General features: G+C 44.8%; 1 protein-coding gene and 1 pseudogene across 7 annotated transcripts in view; both read right to left on the reverse strand.

The window, feature by feature from the left end:
- The window catches only part of CTNNA2 (catenin alpha 2), an 810,025-nt gene that overhangs the window by 126,244 nt on the left and 658,965 nt on the right, over positions 1 to 24,816 (reverse strand). The gene's annotated exons all lie outside the window — the stretch shown is intronic.
- Positions 118 to 236, reverse strand: LOC133364744 (5S ribosomal RNA; annotated as a pseudogene).

Consider the following 24,816-nt stretch of genomic DNA (forward strand, 5'->3'; position numbering starts at 1 on the left):
GGCGACCCTATGAATCTTTTATTTATATATATGTATGTGTGTGTATATACACACACACACATATAGGGTTTTCATGGTAAGAAGTATTCAGGTGTGGTTTACCATTGCCTTCCCCTAAGCTTACGGCACCTGGTATTCCCAAGCGGTCTCCTATCCAAGTACTAACCAGGCCTGACCCTGCTTAGCTTCCGAGATCAGATGAGATTGGGCTTGTTCAGGGTAGTATGGCTGTAGGTCAGCTGCTTTTATCAATCCAACACTTTCATCTCCAAAAATATTAATCGGAGGGTGGCAACAAGGGAGAGGGCCTTCTCAGTGGTGGCCCCCAAATTATGGAATTATCTCCTTGACGAGGTGCTCCTGGCGCCATCACTGTTATCTTTTTGGCACCAGGTCAAGACTTTCCTCTTCTCCCAGGCATTTTAGCATGTGTTTTAAATTGTTTTGAATTTTTTTAATTGTGTTTTAAATTGTTTTTAAAAGATGTGTTTCAAATTTGTATATTTGTTTTTGATGTTTTTAGTTCCTGTAAACCGCCCAGAGAGCTTCGGCTATGGGGCGGTACACAAATACAATAAATAATATTAATATTGATATTTTATTTCAAAATACTGATATTTTGAAAGGAAATACAGATAAATGAAAGAAAATAATTTTAAAGAAAATATCGAATAATTTGAAATATTGATAATTTGAAAGAACATATTGATAAAGGAAAGCAGTTTTGCCACTTCCTCCTCTTTCTTTGCTGTGACTAAGACTGGCCAGTTTTCATGTTAACAAGCAAGCAGAGACTGGCTGTTTTCCTTTTGGAAAGGAAAAGAGGAAAGCTGCGCTCCCCCATCTGTAAGAAGGTATGCATAAGATGGAGTTTTATTCTCAGGTTCATCTCAATGGATCAGAGCATAAGATTCCATAATGTGAGTGACCTCTGTGTTTAACCCCAAAGTCACAAGATGGTTAGAAGTGGTTTACTAATCTCAGGAAGACATGTACCAACAGGATTAATTAGTCATACAGAAAGTTTAAACTCCAGGTTGTTCAGGAATAACTCCTTTAACTAGACCATGGTCTATGCCTAAATAAGAGTCAGCGACTCATATAAGATTAGAGTTAATTAACATGTATTCAATTCCTCCAGAGACTGCAAGTAAAGGTTTAACTCTGGTAGGCTGAACAATTATATCTCAGGAAATTCTGTCTTATAGCAAATCACTCACTAGTATCCCCCCTCCCAATTTATATTCAATCTACTAAAGGCTCAAAGTATATTTAAAACATAATTTATTGGAGTTGTTAGCACCTCTCAGGCTCCAATGATTTCCTCATTCTACACAACGCTCCCTAAGTTCATCTCAACATGCAGCCTGGAACACCAGACAAGGAAAGGGATAAGAACGATATGCTTGGCCATGTGATAATATGCAGGAAGAGTAAAAGGCAGCCTCGCTCTCACCAAGCGTATAATCCTTTACCCTGACCTTGTACCCTGATTTCCTTCAGGAAAGGTATATCTATGCATATCTCTATTGCTTTCCTTCTGGTGTGAATATGTGCATTCTTGGAAGTAATTAGGAACAGGGATTTCACTTATGCTCTTTAAAAGTTAGACACAGCTCACATTGATTGTAATGCTAAAATGCTGTATTTTTCCTGATTCCTCTTTTAATAAACGTACCTTTATTTTACTTTCTGTGTGCTTCATTGGGGTCAAGGGTAAGAGTGACATAATAGTGACGTGTGGGTTTAATTCCAGCAAAAGGTTCCGCTTCACTCACAGAAGTGGCGCTTGAGTTTCCAGGGAGTATACACTCATGTGGGGATTGAAACGTACACGCGTAACACGTGCTCCTAGAGTCAACATGGGTGAGACTCAGGTTTTTTCCTCCCACTTGGAGTTTGGATTATTCGGGGTGGGGGGTTGGCAGACAGTCAGCAAACAAGCTGTACTGTTGTGCAGTGAGTCGAAACAGTAACAGAACAATGTATTTAGGGGAATACTCGAGGGGGAAAATGGGTGTCAGAGGAAAGCCACTAAAGTTTGGAACAAACAGAATCCCTCTGTAAAGATAGAGAATTGTCACCCATCCCTAACACATGTAATGCTTCAATTACAGCATTCCACAATCCTGATATTTACAGCAAAATACCCGGTCTGTTGTTGTCATAAATGACAAGAAGAAACAGCAAAAATTACTCTTAAGCATCTGCAACTTCACAACTGATTGAAACAACTCTTAGCCTAACCTACCTCACAGGGTTATTGGAAAGACACACACACACACACACAGGAGATGTTGCAAAAATAAATACACAGCATATAATAGTTTCTTGTCAAAACCAGTTGGTCAATACAGATCCCCACCCCAAAAAAAGCAGTTTCCTGCCAAATAACAGCAGTCACCTAAGTAAGACCTGCCTAATTATATTTTAAAAAAGGATTTGGGCTAAAGAGAGACTGAGAGGGATTAGCACCACAACCTATATTTGCTCAAAAGTAAGTCCCATTGACTTACACCCAGAAAGTGAGGATAAAACCTAACACGAGGCAAGCAAGCTACAAGGCAGATCAGTCACTTGCTAGAGGTGCTCTGAAGGGCCCCTCAGCTGCAATTGAGACCCAGTCGACTCCCACTCTCCTTGGGAGTGGTGGCCTGGCAGCTGAGACGGTGGGTTGAAAGAGGGCCTCTTCTTCATTCCCTCTACTTGGCTGCTGGGCTCAAGACAAGGGATACCTGCTGCTGCTGCTGTGCTGCTGAATCAGCTTGCTTGTCTCATGCAACTCATAAGTGGGGCAGCAACAGCAGCAGCTGTTTAGCAGGGCAGTGGTGCTTGTACAAATGTATTCCCTACACCTCCCTGTTGGGGTAAATATTGCAGGTGCTGTTCAAGTTCACTTAAAATAATATTTTGCCATTGAAGCCAGTGGGATGTTGACGTGTGTGTGTGTGTGAGAGAGAGAGAGCGAGCACACACTTATTTTCTTGGTATTATTACTTGCTAGAATCCCGTTCCGTGCCCGGTACTTCCGGGCAAAGGGGCGAGTTTGTGGCCACAGCCGAAGCTCAGGCCGCCATCGGGTGTGCACGCGGCACGCCGGCGCGCCATCGTGACACACAGGAAGGAGGCGGGGTGGCTGAAGGCCATTTAAGGCCGCTCTGCCAGCCTCCCGCCCTCCTTTGAATTTTGGCGGCTGAGGCTTTGTGGCAGCGGCTGCTGCGCGGCGCGGCTTCCCGGCGCGGGCGAGGCCTTCCGGCCGCGGTGGGGCCTTTGGTGAGCCGGCCTTTGGCGGCTGAGGCTTTGTGGCGGCGGCTGCTGCGCGGCGCGGGGAGCCTCCCGGCGCGGGCGAGGCCTTCCGGCCGCGGCGGGGCCTTTGGTGAGCCGGCCTTTGGCAGCTGAGGCTTTGTGGCGGCGGCTGCTGCGCGGCGTGGGGAGCCTCCCGGCGCGGGCGAGGCCTTCCGGCCGCGGCGGGGCCTTTGGTGAGCCGGCCTTGCGGGGGCAGCGGCGGCGGGACGCAGGGGGCCTTCTGGCCGCGATGGGCCGGCCTTGCGGCTGCGACGAGACACGTGAGGACTTCCAGCGGCGGCGAGGCGGGGAGGACTTTCAGCCGCGGCGAGGTGGTGTAAGGAAGATTTATGGTTGCATCCTAAGCACACTTAGAGAATAAATAAGGCCCACTGAATACGGGGAGAATTACTTCTAAGTAGCATAGAAAGGATCAGCCTGCTTATGCTATTCTTCTCAGTTGCACTCGGTAGAATAAGATCTAAACTAGTGCTTTGTTGTTTGATTGTTAATCAGGCAATGAGTGCCAGCCAGGGACATTTACCAGCTTCTTTTTAATTACTTGGTTGGCTTCTTGGTTTATCTTGAAAGCACCATCCTGTGCATCAGTGAGAATTTCAAGCATGGCAACGAGGTTAATAAAGATTTTGGCCCCCAAACTACTTGATTAGTCCTGTTGATTCTCTGTGGCTGTTCATAAAAAGGCAGCTGCTTCATTATCCTGATCTACCCATGGAATTATAAAGAGCAAGCTAGCATTTAATCCATGTTTTTCAAAGTATCCTAGCAGGAGGATATGTTAATATGCAGTGGAGATGGAAAATGCATCTGAAGTTTAAATGAGTCAGAACTGCAGATCCCTGGATAGTGGGAATTCAGGTGGTTGATTTTTGTTTGAACATCAAAACCATTCAGTACAATTTAGTTGAGTGTTTTTGTTTAAAAACAGCTGCTTATTTTTGTTGTCAATCATTTAATTCCTATTTAATTCACTGCACAGAATGGTGAATCAATGTGATACAATGGGTGACAATACTGTTTAAAAAGGGATTCAGCTGAAGAACCAAACTGAGGTATCACAACAGTTTATGAAAATGAAAAGCTAGGTGATCTTATGATTATAAGTCAGCCTTCCCTAACCTGGTTTCCTCCAGAGCTTAGCAGCCATGGGTTAAGAACATAAGAAGAACCTGCTGGATCAGGCCAGTGGCCCATCTAGTCCAGCATCCTGTTCTCACAGTGGCCAACCAGGTGCCTGGGGGAAGCCCGCAAGCAGGACCCGAGTGCAAGAACACTCTCCCCTCCTGAGGCTTCCGGCAACTGGTTTTCAGAAGCATGCTGCCTCTGACTAGGGTGGCAGAGCACAGACATCATGGCTAGTAGCCATTGATAGCCCTGTCCTCCATGAATTTGTCTAATCCTCTTTTAAATTTCAGCCTCCTTTAAATTTCAGCCTCCTGCTGCCTGTGGCCGCCACTTCTTTTGCAGAATAACCTAGAAAGATGCTCTGTCATAACGTAGCGGCCATTTGGATTGGAGCAATGCAATGTAATTACAAAGAGCAGGGGCTTTTTGAGGAGGGTGGGGGGCAGCTGGAGACAGAAGGGAGGCGGCAGGAGCCTGTAGGGACCCCAGTTAGTGCTGCAACCTCACCTCCAAAACTACCTCAACTCCAAAATGCAAAGGGAACTCATCCCCCCTTTTTTCACTGTTAAGCTTCTCCCCCCCCCAAATACGTTCTTCAAACCCAGGTAAAAATATATGAACCTTTCCATCAGTTAAGTCCCATAAACCTCTGTCCTAAAACCCATTTAATCTGTGATATTCTGAGTAAACACACATAGGATTCTGCTGTATGTGTGCAATCACATGCACCCTTCCAGGGGAAGAAGTAACGAGACACTCGGGGATTTTCTCATAAGTAAGTATGCATAGAATTGGTCCAATTCATATTTCTCTGAGTAAATTATTTAAACATAATGGAATTAATCACATGCAGGCTGCACATTTGCTTGCATCTTCACTTTAGCTAGTTTACAAACTGGTCTGTAGATAAGGTGCCCACCTTTTTACAGGCCTCTAGTCCTGTGCCTTTAAGGGTCATTTGATCTGCAGACATTAGAAGATGACATTGCTTAACTCCATGCCATCTAATAACTGCTGAATACAAACCTGCTATTAAAGGCACAACAACAAGCCAGAAGGATATGTGGGGCCAGGGCAGCCCCCAGCAGAGGCTGCTCGGAAAAAGTGTCCCTTCCCAGCTACGCTCGAGGGCTATGGACCTTGCTTGCAGACTGCCCAGTTATGGGGGGACTCATTTTATGATGTGGTTTTTCTTTATTATGCGGTTTTCCGGATCCTATGGACGCACTGGTCCAGGGGACAATTGATGAAGACATACAGTTGGGCAGGGTTATTGGCCCCTTCCCATCATCCCCTACCTCTGCTCTCTCAGCGCCCCCCCCCGTATAGTGCCCAAAGTGGCAGTGGGCAAAGTCTACCTGATTCACCATCTGTCATACAAGTGGGGTCACTCAGTGATGCCTTATGGGCAAGTGTGGCAGCTAATCTGCCTGCATTGCCGGCCGTTACACACGGTGGATTTTGAGCTGCTGAGTTTTGCCTGTTAAGTCAACTATGCAGCAGAGCATTAGTAGGGCAGACTTTGGGTGCATATTAGCACCTGATGGCACAGTTTATAGCGTAGCTATGAACTAGGGGGGGTTCCTTTGGCAGCTGGGGAAAGGGAAGATCCTGCCCCAGTGTTCACCTTCCAGGGTATGAAGACTGACTTTTGGACCCAGGGCTGCAGGCTCCCCTGGAAAAGCTTGAACTGTTGCAGATCAAGATCCTGCAGTTTTCAGGGGCTGGGGAAGGTGTTTGCTTCCTCCCCTTCAGGTGTTGGGGGCCTTCTACGGTGGGGGTGATGGTGCCATAACAGGGATTTCACAGCCTTACCACAAGTTCAAAGTTTTTGGCTGCCTTGTGCGCCAACCTGTGGTGGCCCCCTCCTTTCCTGCGGCGCATCAATGGTGTTTCAGTTAGAGGAAGGACCGACTCAGCTAGTCCCATACCGCATACTGGGAGATGGGGGAAGGGAGTCAGAGATGGCCATATGCCTATCTGCTGCCCCAGCATGCTCACCAGCTATCAGAGGGCAGGAGGGGATTCCTGGGAGTTAGGGGCTGGCAGGGGCTATGCAAAGTGTGGCCTATTCCTATGAATCACGTGCTGGAATTCATCACATGGTAGGAGTGTAGCTTGTCTGTCAGTGTGTCGCAAGGTAGGCTGGCAGGGGGCCTTTAGGACCATTCAGATGTCTTGGGATATGTCAGGTGCTGGCCAGCTGGCCCATGCACACCCCCACACCCCTTATCCTCATCCTCCATGTTCACCTGACCCGCCAGGGATGGTTGATCAGGGAGGTGCCCTGAGACCATCATGCTTCAAAGCTCAGCAGTTGCATGTAGCGGCCCTCACACTTAATTCGGAGCCTTCCGGATGGGGGGCGAGGGTGTTTGGGGGCCAGGTCAGACTTCCAGGCAGACCAGGGGTGCAAGAGTTAGTCCACATTATTTTACCCTCCCCCTGGACTGGACATTTCCCCATGACGGTGTCATAGTGTTTTTGGCCTGAAGCTACAGGCCTGGTTGCCTGATATTCAGGGGGAGGGATCTTCCCTTATAAAGTTTCAGTCTAGTGTCGCAGTGCCTGGGAGCAGACCCATGGGGGTTTGAGGGACATGCTCCTCCGGAATGGGGTTTGCCTACCCGGCAGTGGAATTGCCTACCTGGGACGGTCCATTTGGTTTTGGTATATGCAGGTGCACGCCATTAGGAGGTGGAAGTAGGGGGCGCATGGAATACATTCACCCTGGGGGTGAGTCTGAAGGTCCGCGACCCAACTGTTCACAATTGTTTCTGTTTTGGCAGGTTGCTGGATGGGGATGGAGCAGACGCGCAGCCTACTCTGCAGCCATGGCATGATCTCATAGGCTGGCCTTGGGGCCGCAAACGCACATTGGTTCACAGCTGGGCCTTGGACGGTGGGCCACAGTTTGGTGGCTGGGTCGACAGAGTATGCACTGGAATGGTCTCCTACCCATGTTGTTCCAGCAGGGTTCAGGGCGGAAGGTTCTGCAGGTGGTGGTCATTCCCCTGGGTGGGAATTACCTTGGTTACTGAAGGGCAAGACATGTGAGGACATGCAGTTGAGGCCACAATAGCATCTGTTCGTCTGCTGTGGTCAGACATGGAGGGCAAGGCCCTCAGTGGCAGGCATGTGAGGACATGCAGTTGAGGCCTCGGTAGCCTCGGGTCGTCTGCTGTGGTCAGACATGGAGGGCAAGGCCCTCAGTGGCAGGCATGTGAGGACATGCAGTTGAGGCCTCGGTAGCCTTGGGTCGTCTGCTGTGGTCAGACATGGAGGGCAAGGCCCTCAGTGGCAGGCACGTGAGGACATGCAGTTGAGGCCTCGGTAGCCTCGGGTCGTCTGTTGTGGTCAGACATGGAGGGCAAGGCCCTCAGTGGCAGGCACGTGAGGACATGCAGTTGAGGCCTCGGTAGCCTTGGGTCGTCTGCTGTGGTCAGACATGGAGGGCAAGGCCCTCAGTAGTAGGCATGCGTGGACATGCAGTTCGTGGGGCAACGATGGCATCTTCCAGATGGACCTGCAGAGGGGTCTGCACGAGATTCTTATCGGGTGTGGGGTAAAGGGAGACTAAGCAGAGGCTTGTCCCCCTTTTGTGGCAAACAAGTGCGGGAAAAGGTTTAAAGGGAAAGGGCAGCTAGGTGACACCTTTAGGCACCTTTGGGGGTGATTGGCGGTCCGGGGGCCTGCAGCTCAGGGCTATACGGCCCAGGGGGCAGAACACGGGCCGCCTTTGGGGCCAACGTGCCTCATCCGCTCGGAGTTTCACGGTTCCGGGGGGCGGTGATGCGGGTTGGACCCCCTACACATCTTCAGGGTGTGGCTTGAGCTGGGGTCTGGCATAGGGCAGCCCCGGGCTCAGGCAAGGTTTGGTCACCCTATGGCTGCAAGCAGGCTTTGCCTGGATCATCAGAATGCTCCCGCACTTGATTTCCCCTCTGCAGGTTCATTATTCTAATTGATTCCGTTTAATAAAGTGGCCCATGATTTAACCAATGAATGGTGTTTGTGTTTTATTTCGGCAATAGGCCACAAAACCAACCTCTCACATAGCTCCGCAGGAAGCTTTTCTCCCTTCAAAAAAGCCAAACACTCTTACTTGTCTCAACCCTACTAAAACAGCTCCACTGAAATTTAAATTTCTTGGTTGTCGGTATTGTAAAACAGCAGCTTTGATTCCTGGTGGTGCATCCACTCATCAATCGCAGCTTTGACTTTACTCATTGGCTAAAACCTGAGGAAGACCCTTCTGGAGAAGTGGAGGCTCTGGTGTCTAGATGTTTTTCTTAGAGCACGTAGAAAGTTACTTTTTAAAAAACAAATGAAAGCTAAGAGTCTGGGGGCCTTGCCACCTTCAGGCCCACCGGAAACTGAGCTTTCTCCTCCCTGCCCTAAAAAAGTGCAACACTTACGCTTTTGAGTCTTAGAAGAGGGAATCCTATTCTGAAAACTTTTTAATACTAGACAATCAAATTAAGAAAAGAGATTGAGTGTCAAACATACAGAGAGCAAGATTTGGCTGGGATATCTAAAGCGTTTCTTGACTGCAAGCTCTCTTTTAAAGCAAACATGCATTTAATAAATATTCTGGTATTATTTATTGTGCCCAGAGGGAAAGCTACCAGTTGGAAATGATTCATGAATGAGTTCAAATGCCCCCGTTTTTCCTTGCCATTCCTTTGGTCTCCCATGGTGGCATTAATCTGTTCCAGTTTCCAATGCGAAACCCTGATCCATCTGTTCGTCCTCCCACCCCCAATTTCACAGGTTATCAAGGACGTGGCTTGCATGCATCGTTGTGTCAAGACCTATGAGGCAACAACCACACCAGGTGCCAAAAAAAGCCTTCCAGACATATTCCAGCTTAGCTCTTGATTGAAACGTGAGGGATCTTATTTTTATTTCAAAGGGAGACAAATGAATTGGCCCTTTCACTAACAGCCCTGGAGCGCTCACATCAGAGATGCTCCTTGAAGATGACAAGACTCCAGCTGATTTGCTGTGTTTGCTAGTCAGCTGCTGTTTTGCATACACCAAATGATACCCCTAATCTTCATTCAAAAGCCCCCAAAGCTAAGCAAACAGTAATTAGGATGCAAAGGCAGGGATAGAAATTTAGATCCTCAAACTCAAAACACATAGTGCAGGATTACAGGCCTTCAAAACTAGCAAGGAACATTACAGTTCGGATGCGGGAGGGAAAGATTACAAAATAGGCCATCTTTCAAGCTTCCTTTCCCCCCTTATATGATCATCAAGATGAAAGAACTGTCCTAAGGCTCAAAAAGAACTATATATCTTACCTACTCTCAAGTCCACCGAATATCACCTGAAAGCCACTTTAATGGCATCATAATAGGGTACCTTGAAATGGCAACAGAACCATCAAGTTGGCAGCATACTAACAAAATGCAGCTTTCTCCCTGAATCACCAGTAGGTCATCTTGGACTCTTTCTTTGTATGGGGAAAAAATACAGTTTGAATACTGTTACGCTTATGTTTGACTTCCAGCGCTGTCTCCCTTTTTACCTTCTTCGAAACGAAGAGACGAATCATTAATTTTGGATAAAAGCTAGACTTCAGATTGATCTGAAACGGCCTCAGCCAACCTGGTGCCCTCTAGTTGGCTTGGACATGCTGGCTGGGGCTGATGGGAATTGTAGTCGAAAGCATCTGGAGGGCATCAGATTGGCAAAAGCTGTTTTAAGTTATTAACGTAGTTGAGGAGAGCAGCAGGATGGTTGGGAAAGCAGTCACATATACATCTGTTTATCATGTCTGTGATTCATAACAGGATGCAATGACGGAGGATCCCACTTGTAGGTTGTTTACCACTTCTTAATGGGAGTCCTACAAATGTACCTCATTCTGCTGAGTGGCCACTTGGGAGCTGCAAAGCTTTGGAAAAGCTTGCAATAAAAGGAATGGCATGGATTTGGATTGCACATGGAGGGCTGGGAAGACTCTGAGGGAAACAGCTCTCTTGTTTTCAAGTGTGAATGCAAAATGATCCCAAGGCGTTGCAGACAGAAGCTGACTTTTCCTGATGTGATACACTATTTCTCGTAACAAGCATAGGCCATGCCCTATCTGGAATCTGATACCTATTTAATTGCAAAGTTATTTATTTATTTACAAAAATGTCTGCACCACCAACCAAGTGAACAGGTGCCTTTTTAATAGGAGCATGGAAGCCAGTACTGTAAGGATCCTGCCTGATGTTCATTGAGAGAGTGTTCCAAAGGGTAGGTGCTCTTAGTGGACACAAGATGAACCTCAGGATGAACTACTAAGAGTGTCTCCCCCAAGGATTGAAGTCACCTGACAGGAGAATATAAGGTAGCTGTATCTGGAGGTTCGCTTTACCACTGGAATATGTAAGGATGGAAATACAAAACATCTGGAATCAGGCTGCCTCTAAGATCGCCTCTAGAGAGTGGAGAGGAGACAGGTGACTTGGACTGGCCCAGAATCTGAGGTTGGCACCATCAGGCATTTGACAACAGACTCAACCCTTCAGAGAGCCTGCCAAGCCATCCTTCCTATCCTTCTATGCCCCAAGGTCAGAAAAAGTAAGAGAAGAGCTCTCCTTCCCCGTTGCTCATGAAGGAGTCTCTGCCAGCTGTGCTTCCACTGCCTGGGAAAGGGTTTTTGCTGGCTCTGCCATTGCCCTCACTGCCTTGAGGGCTACAGAGTCCCTCGTCAGGTGGCACCAGCCCTGGCTTTGGATGTGTTTATGCTGTGCGCTCAGTCCCAACAAATCCACAGAGGCCAGGCTGATCTTCCAAAATAAGGATACAAGATTCTTGCTGGGCCAAGCCAGGAGCCCATCAAGTCCAGCATCTTGTTCTCACAATGGCCAACCAGAATCCCCCAACATGAAGCCCACAAGCAGAACCTGAGGGCAACATCACTTTTGCACTCCCAGCAGCCTGCGTGTGCAGCATGTTTTAAATGTGACCAACAAAGGAGATGGCAGCATTAAAAGAGAGAAGAGAGGACGATCCAAATCACAGGATCTGTAAGCAAAACTAGAAGAGATGCTATACATGGCACAAGGTACATCTTAGTTGTGTTTTAGAGCTGATTGAATGCTCACGCAGAGCTTGGAAAAGTTACTTTTTTGAACTACAGCTCCCATCAGCCCAATCCAGTAGCCTTGCTGGCTGGGGCTGATGGGAGTTGTAGTTCAAAAAAAGTAACTTTTCCAGGCTCTGTAATAACGACAGGCCTGCCTGAAAGGTCTCTTCTTTACACCAAGAAGCCATAGCAGGTTAGATGGTACTCTTAACATTTATAATGACTTTGGGGCCAGGCTAGCGTGCTGGTCTGAGCAACCAGAAGAATCTGCTCGGGGCATCCCATGAATTGCTTCTTTAAAATATTGCCTTGCCCTCAACTCTAGATAAACTCAGGATAAATGCCTGGTCTACACTACACCAATTTTCTCCAAACAGTCCTCTACAAGGCCACATCGGGCCTACCAGGCCTTTACCTCCCTCTCCGTCCCCCACCCGTCTATATTTCCCACTTTCTCTGTTCACTTTTTGCATTCAAAGAATTTGACTTGAAAGATCACACTGCAAGAAAACAACTCACCTGCATGGTGCTAAAGAGCTTTTTGTCTTTGATATCCTTTTGCGAATCAACAATTGTTGGTTGTTTAAAAAAGAAAAGAAAAATCCTTCCATGGACTTGGTTTTCTTAGCTGAGTCAGCTGCCCAGTTGCAGACCTAATCTCTGTGACCTTCTAATGAAAGGGCCTTTTTTTTCCTTCTGTTGAATCAGCCCTACAAAAAGTACACATTTAGCAGCTTGAGCCGCTTACGGAATACTAATTTAGAGCCTGATTTAGCCAGGTACCTTGGCACATAGATCTGTTTTTTAAGCCAACTGAGTTGGCAAGATTCTACATCAGCTTAAATGTGTGGGTGTGCCCACAGAGACAAGTGGGTTTGGATCAGCTGTCAAGGGCCAAACGAGATATGACATGGAGATGCATGCACTGTGCATATATATGTGTAGATTGGACCAATAGTGGATTGTGTGACGTTCATGCACTGAACGTCTAAAGCAATATACCCTAAACACTCCTCTCTCTCTCCTCCATGCAGGCAAGCAGGAGGCATGAGCATGGTTCAAGGACATATATCCAGGCAGACAAAAGCACTCCGGGCGGACACAGAGCAGGGATAGTTTGGGCTGTGGCTGGTCACATGGGGCATAGCCTGGGGACAGCCCCAAAGAGAGAAGCCTGGAGGGCTGCCTTTGGCCTATAGGGAGGACAGCCCTCCACCCACACTAAAGCCTTTCCCCTTGGAATGCTTGCCCACTAAAATCTCCTACCCCTTGTCTTCCCACAGGGGAAAATATTAACATCCCTCCCTCTTTTTACCACCCCAATTTGCAGGTGGTGAAGATGGAAGAGGCAAAGAGAGCCAGTGTGGAATAGTGGTTAGAGCATCGGACTAGGGCCTGGGAGACCAGGCTTCAACCCCCCTCTCAGCCATGAAGCTCCTGGGTGACTTTGGGCCAGTCATGGTCTTGCAGCCTAATCTACCTAACAGAGCTGTTGAGGAGGGGAGAATCACGTTTGTATGCTACCTTAAGCTCTTTAGAAGAAAGGTGGGGTATAAATGTAATAATAAATAAAATTATGTTTTAAAAGTGTTGTAAAAAGTTCAGCAACAAGGTGTGGTGGTGGAAAGGTCTCGTAGCAGGCACCATTTCTCCCCCAGAAACCCCCGTCCGTGCAATACTACATTGTGACTAGGGATGTCATTGTGATTGGGAATTCTGCCCAATTTGGAATCTGGTAGCAAATTTCCCATTAATTAGATTATTCTCTATCGTTGCAGATTGCATTTTTATGTAGCGATTTTCCGCAACTGTTTTCGAAAAACGGATTTTAAAAAAATATCCGCCTCTAACATATTGATATTAAGAACGATAATTTTATCAATAGTTTCATTTATTGACCTTTTAAAATATTGACATCTCCTTTAAAAATATCAAAATTAACATCAATATTTTTTTCAAGGAAAAAAACGTTTGGTTAAAGCAGTGGCTAGTGGAAAAAGAATGAACTCAAATCGATCCTGGCTTGTTAGATCAATGGAATGCTTTTGAATGGGGACCGGCCAACGGATCCCATCCTTTATCATGACACAGCCTTGCTCAGTGGAAGCTTCATGGGGGGGGGGCAGGGAAGAAAATAGTGCTCCCCCCTCAACCAGCTGTCATGGACAGGAGCAGCATGGCAGCCGTCAGTCAGAGTAGAGGCAAAGAAAGTGAAGGTAGGTGAATTGTCTCTTGCTCCCTTTTAACTACTTTTAACTACTGCTCACCCCAAATTTACCTAAGAGTTCGCCTTTGAAAACCTTCTGCCCATCATTGGGGGTGGGGGCAGACAGACTGATAACGCATGTGTTGAACATCTCAACACATCCCTCCTTCCCCTCACGCCGCCTTCTTCTTACTCTGCTTGGTAATATAGCAATAATCCCCTCTGAATGAGCAAGGGGAGCCCACCACACACACACACACACACGGTGTCTGAGGCGTGTTCATGAATGATGTTTACTTTAGATTAAAATCTGCCTGAAACATCGATTTGACTGTGAACTCCACATTTGATTCACCATCAATACCCACTTTAAGGGAGAGTCATTATTGATGATAATAACATTCTAGACTGGTTATTGGCCAAAGCCCTCTGGGGGGTTCAGTTTGTTACTCCAAGGGCAGCTTTTCAGATAAGATTTACATCAAGTTTTAATGGGAAACATGTATTTCACGTTCACACACACGCGTGTGCAGACACACTCAGGCTGCATAAACCTCATTTGTTTAAAGCACGTGACTTCCCCCAAAGGTTGTGCTGGGTGCTGGGAATTGTAGCTCTGTGAGGGGTAAGCTGCACTTTTCAGGATCCTTTGGAGGAAGTTGTGTGCTTTAAATGTGTGGTGTGTACGCAGCCTCTGTGTATAAAATAAGGTTGGCCTCCATGAACATCTCAAATGTGCCCTCCATCTGGTGACATCTGAGATTTACCCCATTTTGGAGATGTTTCGCTTTTGATGGTTCTCCAGTAGGTGACTCACACTTGAAATGGTTGGAAAGACTCAAAAGGGTAGTGACTTTACCATGTTAAAAATGTTTGAGAACTGGACTTAAATGAGGAAAAGAATTCCAAATACGTACAGGGGCAAAGGCCTTGCAAATTTCAGTGTTTGCATTTAACACCAAGGGGGAAGGTCTTTGTGTGCATGTGCCTTTGGGCTCTCTAGATGTTAAAGATGAAATGAAAACATTAACTAATAATATGTTTCTCAGTTTATGCCAATGGCTACATGAATGAAGACACTTCCCACAGCTTGCTTAAACATGTTCTGGGGCTCAAAGCTTGCCCCTCCCTCCAAGGTCACAACAGTTGACCTTTGTTTTTATTGTATTTTTAATGTTTTTATTCTGCGGCTGTTCTTGTTGTTAATGTTTAACGTGTTGTAAACCACCTTGATGTTTTTAACAAAACAGCAGTATACAAATATTTTATAAATAAATTTTAAAAATAAAAATATTTAAGGGCATCAATGCACCTTCCAACTATGTAAGAACCTAAGAAGAGCAGGCTGAGTCAGGCCAAAGGCCCATCTAGTCCAGCATCCTCTTCTCACAGTGGCCAACCAGTTTCTGGAGCTTTCAAAATCCAATTTTGGGAGTGATTCTTTAACTCTATGCATTTGCTAGTTGGTGCCAGGAGTTGCACTGAAACCAGACTTTTGTTAATAATGATAACAAAAAGAGCCAGGGTTGTTTCAGAGTAGACCTATTAAAATGAAAAAAACCTAAGTTAGCCATGTCTGTTCATTTTCAATGGATCTACTGTGAGTAGGACTAGGACTGGATACAATCCCTCCAGTTTTTATTTAAGGCTGTAATCCTGTGCACAGATACCTGAGAGTAAGCCCTATTGAGTACAAAAGGGCTTACTTCTGGGTAAGCATGCATAGGATTGCACAGTAAATGTGTTACGGAGGAAGAAGATAATTTATCATTTAATTTAGAATGCTTATACCACACTTTATCGCCCCACAAGTACACCACCAACTTAGACAGTCACCATATGCCCCTAAGTATGATATCTTTATTTTAATATGGTTGTAAGTTGCTTGGAGACCTTTGGGTATCAAGCAACTTATTATTATTACCAATATTATTAATTATTATTAATAACATTATTATTGCCGCCCTGGGCTCCTGCTGGAGGAAGGTGGGATATTATTATTATTATTATTATACCATCAGCAGTAGCAGCATCTGGTTCTGTCCCTGTCTCTCTCTCGTTTGCTTGTTCACCTCTTCCCTTCTCGCCCCTCATCTCCTGCTCTTTCTCCTCTCATCACCCCTCCTTCTTCCTCTTAGTTGCCTCCATCCTCTCCATTTCTTTGCTTCCCCTGCATTGCTCTGGTACTTCCTGTTTCCTCGTCTGGCCACACATAGGTAGTGGCTGTTTGGAGTCTGCAGTACAAGCCTTGGTTCCAGTGGAACTGTATAGCAACAGAAGTGGGTTACTTGGGCATGTGGTACGTGCATGCACAGTTCGGTTTAGTCATTTGGAAAGAATTTGCCCTCTTTCCTGGTTCCTCCCCCCCCAATTTCTTTTCTTCTTTACTTCCATTTGTATTTCTGCAAATCTTGGCATTCCCTGGAACAGACAAAGTTCTCCTTCATGTGCACACCTACGTAACGACTGGCAAGCACTCTTGAAAGTTGCTGTCATAAGGAATGATGACCTGTGTCTCAAGCCATTCATTGTGTCTTGTGTCCTTGTTCTGGATGAGTGTAGCTGAGTACACAACTAGTCCATAGTCACTTACGGATAGATTCCCATCACATTTGAGATTGATATACCTCCTTTTAGAAATGAAAGACTCTGCTCCACACAGTTCCATTCTGTTTAAGCCAGCACAGATAAATGGAGATTCCATTTTATATACATGCAGGAGATGGACAAGTCACTTGTAGCTCATTCCAGAATGACTCAGAAATAAGTCAAACCATTTCTCAAATAATTAGATTATGGCTCTGCTTATTTCTGAGCCCGTCTGAATTAGACCCCAACCAATACTACACCACTTAACAGTCAGGGATCGCTTATGGCTCCATCAAATTCAAGCAGCAATCCTCTACACACACACTTAGTTGGCAATAAGTTACTTCTGAGTCACATGTGGGACCAGAGCTTCTTGTGGTGGACTCCCATCCACTGCAAAGGTCTCTCTTGCTCTCATGGTCCTCAGTGGAAGGGTGAGCATTCATTGTTCACCAGTTTGCAAAACTCTGCAATCTTTGTCTGCCTTTGTGTGCAAGAGATCCTAGCAGGGCTTTGCTTGACCACATGAAGCTGCAATTTCATGGTAAGTCAGGAATCTCTGGTTCAGAGTTTAGTTGGAACCAGGACAGTATTTGGGATTTTGGAATCCTTGACATTTCTTTGAGGTGAGTACCGAGATCTCCCCTTTTATCTGAGTTCAGCAAGATTTGCAGGCAGCTCTCCTGTAAACACATGAGGGTTTTTTGGTGGATCGAGGAACACTCCCTCCCCCCCCCCCAAAAACCCCTATAACGATAAACAGACTCTAGCCCTGCCGACATGGGCAGATGGGGAAATCGTCTTGGAGGCGACAGTCAGAAATTAAGGCAATTGATTTATTTCTAAGGCACACGGATAAACACTTTTTACAACCTGATGGTGTGCATTTATGCTTCTTGCATTCACAGAAGGAAAATTTATAGCATCTAAGTGACAGAATTTCTTCTGCGAAGGTCAGAGATAAATGGGCACATCCATCTCTTTTTACCTGCCTTCCCCCAAATTGAGGGTTCTTTTTCAGTGTTTAATCTTAGAGTAGAGTTAAGGGGTTTTTTTTAACCCTCACTTTCCCAACAGTTATGACCCCTTATCTGTTTTCCCTATTGAAAATAAAGCACTGAACAAACAGTGGAAGGAGAAAGGAGCGTGGAATGAGAATTTTAACCGGCCCCAAAGTTTAAGGAGGGAAATCTGCAAAGTGACCTCCTACGCAGAGAACTCAGTGCTTGCAATTGTGCATGAAATCTTTCCAGAGATGTTGCTGTGCCTGCTTTCCTTTAAAGCCATGACCAATTATTTGCAACACTTGCTGTGACATGACAAAGCAAAGATTAACTCAGTGCCAAACAGAGGCAAGATTTTTAATAGCAAAGCTTCTGAGTTGTTGTTGTTTTTAAATGGTTGGGAGATGATTAGAATCTTTGTGTTTTTCAATCTGTTTCTATTTATAGCCTCTGTGATACACTATATAGAGCGGTGGGGGGGACCTGTGGGTTCTCTTGGATTGGATTGGATTGAATCTGGAGGATCCATGGGCAGAGCTATGCATTATACATATCTTTGCCTCCCAAACACACATTAGGCACTGAGGGAGGTGTTTGCAACTTAATATCTAAACGTAAATATCAATATTGTACCTATGTCAGTCAGGTATGTATACAGTAGGGCCCCACTCATACGGCGGATTATGTTCCAGACCCGCACTGTAAAGCGAAAACCGCTGTAAAGCGGAACTCATTGAATAGAATGGCACGCGATGCTCGAAAACCGCTGTAAAAGCAGAACAAGCGCCATATGAGTGGGGCTTTAGTCTAATTGCGTCTAACTGAGACTGCTGTATTAGCGAATAGCTGTAAGGCGAAGCGCCGTAAAGCGGGGCCCTACTGTACTAGGTTTTTACACACATTCAACCTTCCTCCAGGCAAGCAACAGACGTTTTCATAGTTCGAGGACATATTGCAGCGAGGCAAAATCACTCAAGGAGAATGCCCAGTGGGGCCAGTAGGGTGTGTGTCCCGATAACTGGGTGTGGTCTAAGGAGGGTCCCAAGGGTTAGATGGAGAGACCTGGAGCGCTGCATCCGGCCCCCAGGCCTGAAGTTTCCCCTTCCCTGATGTACAGGATTGCAGCCTGAGCCTGGAAGACATTCAGGGCTGCTGAATCCAGTGCTGAGTTACTGGACAGGCTTCAAACTTGGTAGTCCCTTTACATGAGGGGTAGCCAACACGGTGCTTTGGACTACAACTCCAATCAGTCCCAGCCAGCGTGGTCGGGCATGACATGAGTTGTAGCCCACCACATCTGGAAGGCACCACATTGGTGACCCCTGCCCTACATAATTGCCTGCGGAAGTTGTAAGACACACTAATGAAATGAACAAATGCCACCAATGCGAGGTCCATGCAAGTCGCTTGCTACGAGGTGCCCAGCTGCAGCAGCCATTTCTGAAGCTGTCATGGTTGCACAAATGAGAGTGGCCACCTACATACAGGCCCACATGGAGACAGAGGCTCATCCGTTGGCCCCTCCGTGTGATCTTCACGGTACACGCCCCACCAATAGGTCCACGCATGCATGCATGCACTCGCACACACGTACACATAGAGAGGAAGCTCCACGTCTCTGAACCAGGATATTTGGAATGGGTTGCTAGTTGACCTGCCAAACCACGGAGAGATGAAATATATACCTTGGGTTCCAATGAAGGATTATTTTAGTTGCCCTCTAGCAGATGAGGAACTGTGAAAGATGCTCAGACCAACCCTAGCTTGTATATTTTGGCAAACGACACAAAAGAAGCAGAATTCTTAGGAATGTTTTCATCAACATATGTAGAAAGTAGAACGAGTCCCCCCTCCCCAGGTGAGACTGACTGTGACGCTGGGAGATTTTGGAACGCACAGCAGAGATACCTAATTCGACTCTCCTCAGACCCTGCACAGGCATCGAACCTCTCGGTAGCTTCTATGAACAGACCACCACTTAGAGATTCTTCTAAATGTTAAGCTTTACCATTTTGGCTTCAAATAGAAGTTTTAAATTTATTCCTGTAATACTTCAGCAAAAAACCAAAATATATCTCAAAAGGGTGTGTGGGGAGGGCAGAGAGACACTTACAAAGAACACATTTATTACAAGGAAAGATAGCATAATTTCATGCAGACTTTGGCTACTACAGTATTATTTATTAAATACACTTAATACATATCTCTAAATTATAGGATGTCTAAATTAAACTCTGCATGTTTCTGTTTTTTGGCTACAGTTTAATCTTTATCACAGGGCTAACGGGACAGTTCAAATTTTCAACTGAGCGGTAAACCAAACAATATGGTCTACCTGATTAAGGACTGCAAAGGGGAAAATATCCATGATTAGGCCTCACATATTATCGTAGTCCCCAGAGATTTGCAGTTTTTTACTCATGAAAGAAGATTACCTTTTTCAAAGGAGCATTATTAGCTCGTAAATACATAAGACCGTATGCATATAATTGTGCTGCCTTTCAGTTTCAAAGCCCTCTGATTAGATGCCTTCTCTTGCGGCGCTTAAACAAGCAAACAAAAAATTAAAAATATTTCAGGCCAGCTAAATGCAATTTTCATAATGAGTTTCTAATAAGCATAACTTAAAATAAATATTTTCAGCAACCAACTCTATTTAGCACAAAACAGGAAAGAAAGCACTAATCCATTAATGTTTTTCTTTTTCTAAAAAAATGTGGAAGTTTGCAGATGGGGTTCTAAACTGAAGGAAAGGATGATCTGCTAAGAGATTGATTTAGCTATTGGTGTTTGAATATTCTCGCTATTTTTACATCTGGATGTTCACAGCCCAGTGGTAGAGCATCTGCCTTACATGCAGAAGGTCTGGGGTTCACTCCCCAGTATCTCCACATAGGACTGGAAATGTCCCCTGCATGAAACCCTAGAGAGCAGGTAAGGGCAGATGATGGGTTTCCATTCTGTTGTGGCAAGCTGAAGGTGTGCTGCCTGTGAGTGCAGGAGTGGGCCATGGTTTGCATTTTCTTGACAAACCATTGGGAATGAAGGCCCAGGTCTTCAATCTTAATTTTAATTTTAGCAGGGATTGGACACCGTGGAGTGAAGTTTACAAATAAATGATTGGTTTTGTGTCCCTCACACAACAGCTAAGTTTTTAATGAGGATTTCAGAAACATCAGTTCCCTATTTTGTATTACTGTGTAGCTCCATTTATGAGGGGTGAGTAAAACTTTAATTGCTGCATTTTCATTTAGAGCCAGTGTGGTGTAGTGGCTAGAGCAGCCTTTCCCAACCAGTGTGCCTCCAAATGTTGTTGGACCACAACTCCCATCAGCCTCAGCCAGCATTGCCAATGGCTGAGGCTGATGGGAGTTGTGGTCCAACAACATCTGGAGGCACACCGGTTGGGAAAGGCTGGGCTAGAGTGTCAGACTGGGGTCTGGGAGACCAGGGTTCAGAGCCCTGCTTGGCCATAAAGCTCACTGGGTGACCTTGGGCCAGGCACTGTCTCTTGTGAGGATAAAATCAGAAGAGGGAGAACCGTGTTTGTATGCCACCTTGAGCTCTTTGGAGGAAAGGTGGGGTATAACAACAACAATAACCATTTACTTATCGATGCTTGGAAGTGAGTGTCTTTCCTGGTGTGACCAAAACAGCAACACACATCCATAAGAGAGATGTAGCATACGCGTTTGAGTAGCCATATTCCACACAATATGCATCCTGGCCTGGGGTGCTTTTTGGCGTTTTTCACAAGGTTTGAGGGAATCACTAAATCTAGTGTTAAGGGGAACTGTGAGATCCCAGAGTGACCACCTCATATTTAGCCATTTACCAGAGAACCAAAGTCTCCAAGGACAGCACAAATAGTGCTCGAGTCTCAAGGAAATGTTTTTAGAGACTTCTCAGTCTGGTGGTGTTATCTTGGAGTCTGATACAAAAACATTCAGCTCAACTTGACCTTGTTAGAGGGCTTGAATTTTTGGCTGATGATGACACCAAGATTGTGAGCCCAGAGGGGAAAGAAGAAAAGGTTCAGAAAATAGTCTGGAAAGGGGGACTTCCCGGAAGATTGCTCCGCCTGTGGCTGCCTCTGAGATGAGCTCTGTCTTAGAGGAAGCTTTTTTCAGTTTAAAATCAGTCAAAAGGGAACTTTGACTGGTGTAAATGTTCTCCCAGGCAAGGGTGAACTGAATAGATTATCCACAGAAACTTCGTTGGGCTGTCGGTGGCTAGAATTGATCAGGAATTCCCTGGGAAAAGAAGGCATACCTAGCAGCTGAGGACGGAGTTAGGACTTCCAGCAAGCTGGGCTGAAAAAAAGTGAGACGTTTTTTCTTTTAAACGATCCACAACGGGCGATCTTTCTTCTGTCTAATCTTATCATTTGGCTTAAATTACTACAGTAAAAGAGATTTGTTTAAGAATCAGCAATTAAGATACCTGGGTGAGTTACACTTCTCTCTCTTTTATACAAGGAATTAAGGAGGAGGAAAGAAAATTTAAAAAGCTTATCTTATTTTTTATGGCAAAAAGCAGGCCTGAATTTGGAAACTATAAAGATTAAAACGGATGAGGGGCAACTTACCCGAAGAGAAAATCTGATTTAGATGATTATTTGATTGATATATGTCTGGGACTACTTTTTCTTGGACTACTTTCTTTAGACGAATCTGCTGTTTGTGTATGTTACTAATTGTTCGGTGTTGTGAACCAAATTTGTTTTGCATTCTTGGACGTGCGGGAGATAAGAACTGTGCTGGCCAGATGTCAACAGGCCTGGAATATTAACTCCCTTATTGCTGGAAAAAGAAGCAAATTACTCTTTGCTTGGGAATTGTGTCTATATTGGAAATTTGAAGGGGGTTTTTTTCGGCTTTAAGAATGACAAGCAAAGAAGTGGCAGAGACCCTGGATGTACCCCTGGAAGGGTTTTCCCCTCTGGATATGTTTCAGAAGATAATGGATGAGATTAAGATAACGAAACAAGAACTGGGACAGAGTAGACAAGAGATGGCAACTGAATTTGGTAAAGTGAAACAGGAGTTGAAAGAAATAAAGGATTATATGAGAAAAGAAGCAGATGGACAAGCAATAGAATATGAAAAAGAAATTAAAGGGAAGGAGCAAATTCTGGAGATTGGATCAGATATATCAAATGTGGAATTGGAAAAAGATTTGGACTTTATGGCAAAAATTGAAGGGAGGATGCAAGTCCTGGAGATTGGAACAGATATATCAAGTGTGGAACTGGAAAAATATTTGGAGTTTGTGGATCCTGGAGATAAAGATTACTGTTTGGAATTCGGCGTTGTCCCTGGAGAAATTGATGAAGATATCAGAGATAAAGCTATTAATGTTTCAATGGAATTTCTGGACTGGAATGATTTGATGGAACTTGAAATAGAGAAAATTTATAGAATTAATTCCAGATATGTGACAATATTTCAGCAACACATTCAGAATTGATGGCAAGGAAATATTTGTGATGAAGGAAATTCCCATCAGACTCTTACTATATGACTATGACTATGACAGCAAGATTATTATGGGTGCAAGGATGGAAGTTGGAAGATGGAATTAACACTGATAATGGAAAAATGGCTATTGAAACTACTGGTCCTAGTAGACTTGATGAGATGGATTAATTGACATGTTTATTTGAAGAAAAATCGAGGGATATATTTCTCAAGGAGTGGAAACCTCTCTTTGACTTTTTGCGGAAAGAATAAAGTGATGTTAATGAGATTTGATGATTAATTAAGATAACTACTGGAGGAAAGTGATTTTGTAATATATTAAGAGACAGGTTTGTTATATATCATAGACCTATAACTGATCTGCGACAAATCGGAAGTCAACATTTTATTTTATTGTTTAATTTGTTTCTTTTTTGTTTTGTTTTGTTTTGTTTTGTTTGAAAATTTGAATAAAATTAATGATAAAAAAAAAGAAAGAAAATAGTCTGGAAAGGGGAAGAGGTCTTGTGTCTATGCTGTGGCCTGCCTGCTGAAAACTAGATGTTGGGACTCAACAGGTAAATGATTTACTGAACTATATTTGCATCGGCTGTTTTATTAATATCTTGTTTTATTATTGTATCAGTGGTTTTCTTGGTAAAAAGCAACAAAAAATGAAGTGCCGGTACTAATATCTTGAGAAAATAAGGAGCTGTGTGTGGGAGCACAAAATACTTGCCATGGGCAGCGAAAAAGGGAAAAGAAAAAGTGATGGTACTCTGTTCCGGTGAGTACTGTCACCCACTACCCCACTATATATCTCTAAAATAAGGAGAAGGAACCCTTTTATTTAATTATCTGAACAAATGTGCAGTATAGAGTGTGTTCACATTTTAACGTTTCATAAGCTAGGGCATTGGAGGTCATCTGACATCATAGATTCTCACTTAGGACCCCTGATTATGACCTCTGGCACGACTATCATCTCTCTCCCTCCCTCCCTCCCTCCCTCCCTCCCAAAAGGAACCACTCTGTGTGCCTCAGAAGTATCCCACCTTTGTTATTAAAAAAACATCATCATCATGAAGCGGAAGCCATACAGAGGATGCTTAATCAACAAGAACCTTAATTACAAGAGGCCTATAGAGAAAAAGCCATACAGCAGATTGGTGCTTGCAGCACTGAACTGGAGTTGAAAGCACAGTACCTAAGGGAGAACTCCCTGCCCCCACCCCAAAGTCTGGGGGACTGGGCATATTCAGTGGGAATGAAATGCTAATAGTCTGCTGGTGGGTGGGTGGAGGAGAGATGGAAAAGCAGGGCGGGGGAGAGAGAATGAAATGGAATATCCTGGAAAAAGACATGGCTGGCTAGAACAGGTATGGGGATCCTTTAGCCCTCCAGCTGTTGCTCAACTACAACTCTCATCATCCCTGGCCACACCTGGAGGGCCAAAGGTGCCCTTCATCTGGGCTAGAATCTTGAACAGGAGCTCTTCACAGAGTAACATGCTGTGTAGTTCCCCTCCTAACTGTGGCAGTTCTCAGTCTTACATATCTGCAATAATGTTTGGGAATTTGTAGCTATAGACACTTCATCGGCAGCTACAAATACACAACTTTCACTTTCAAAACCTAAAGTCATTGATATTCACAGTGGATGCCTCCTGTTTAAGGAAAGCTGTCATTGGTTCCCTATCTGTTAAAAACCACCTACAATCCTTTTCTATCTATATATCTTGTTACATTTCTCTTTTATCTTGACTTTTCCTCTTTGCAGATTGTTACATGCAGCATGATATCTAAGAGCAACATATATTTAAACAAAGTGTTTAGACTATTTTTAGACACAGTGGTTCTTATGGTAGTGTAACACTGAATAATTAAGACTAAGCGGTGATATTTTCCTTTTGTTGAGGAAAACAAGAAAGGGCTGTAATTTGAACCTTAAAACGTGAATGGTTAAACAAGCCCAAGCAATTATTCACTAATAGGCAAAAAACCTTGCGGTTTAAGAACGTACCTATAGCCCACGGATATT

The sequence above is a fragment of the Rhineura floridana genome, chromosome 9 (assembly GCF_030035675.1).
Source record: "Rhineura floridana isolate rRhiFlo1 chromosome 9, rRhiFlo1.hap2, whole genome shotgun sequence".
In the NCBI taxonomy this organism is placed as follows: Eukaryota; Metazoa; Chordata; class Lepidosauria; order Squamata; family Rhineuridae; genus Rhineura; species Rhineura floridana.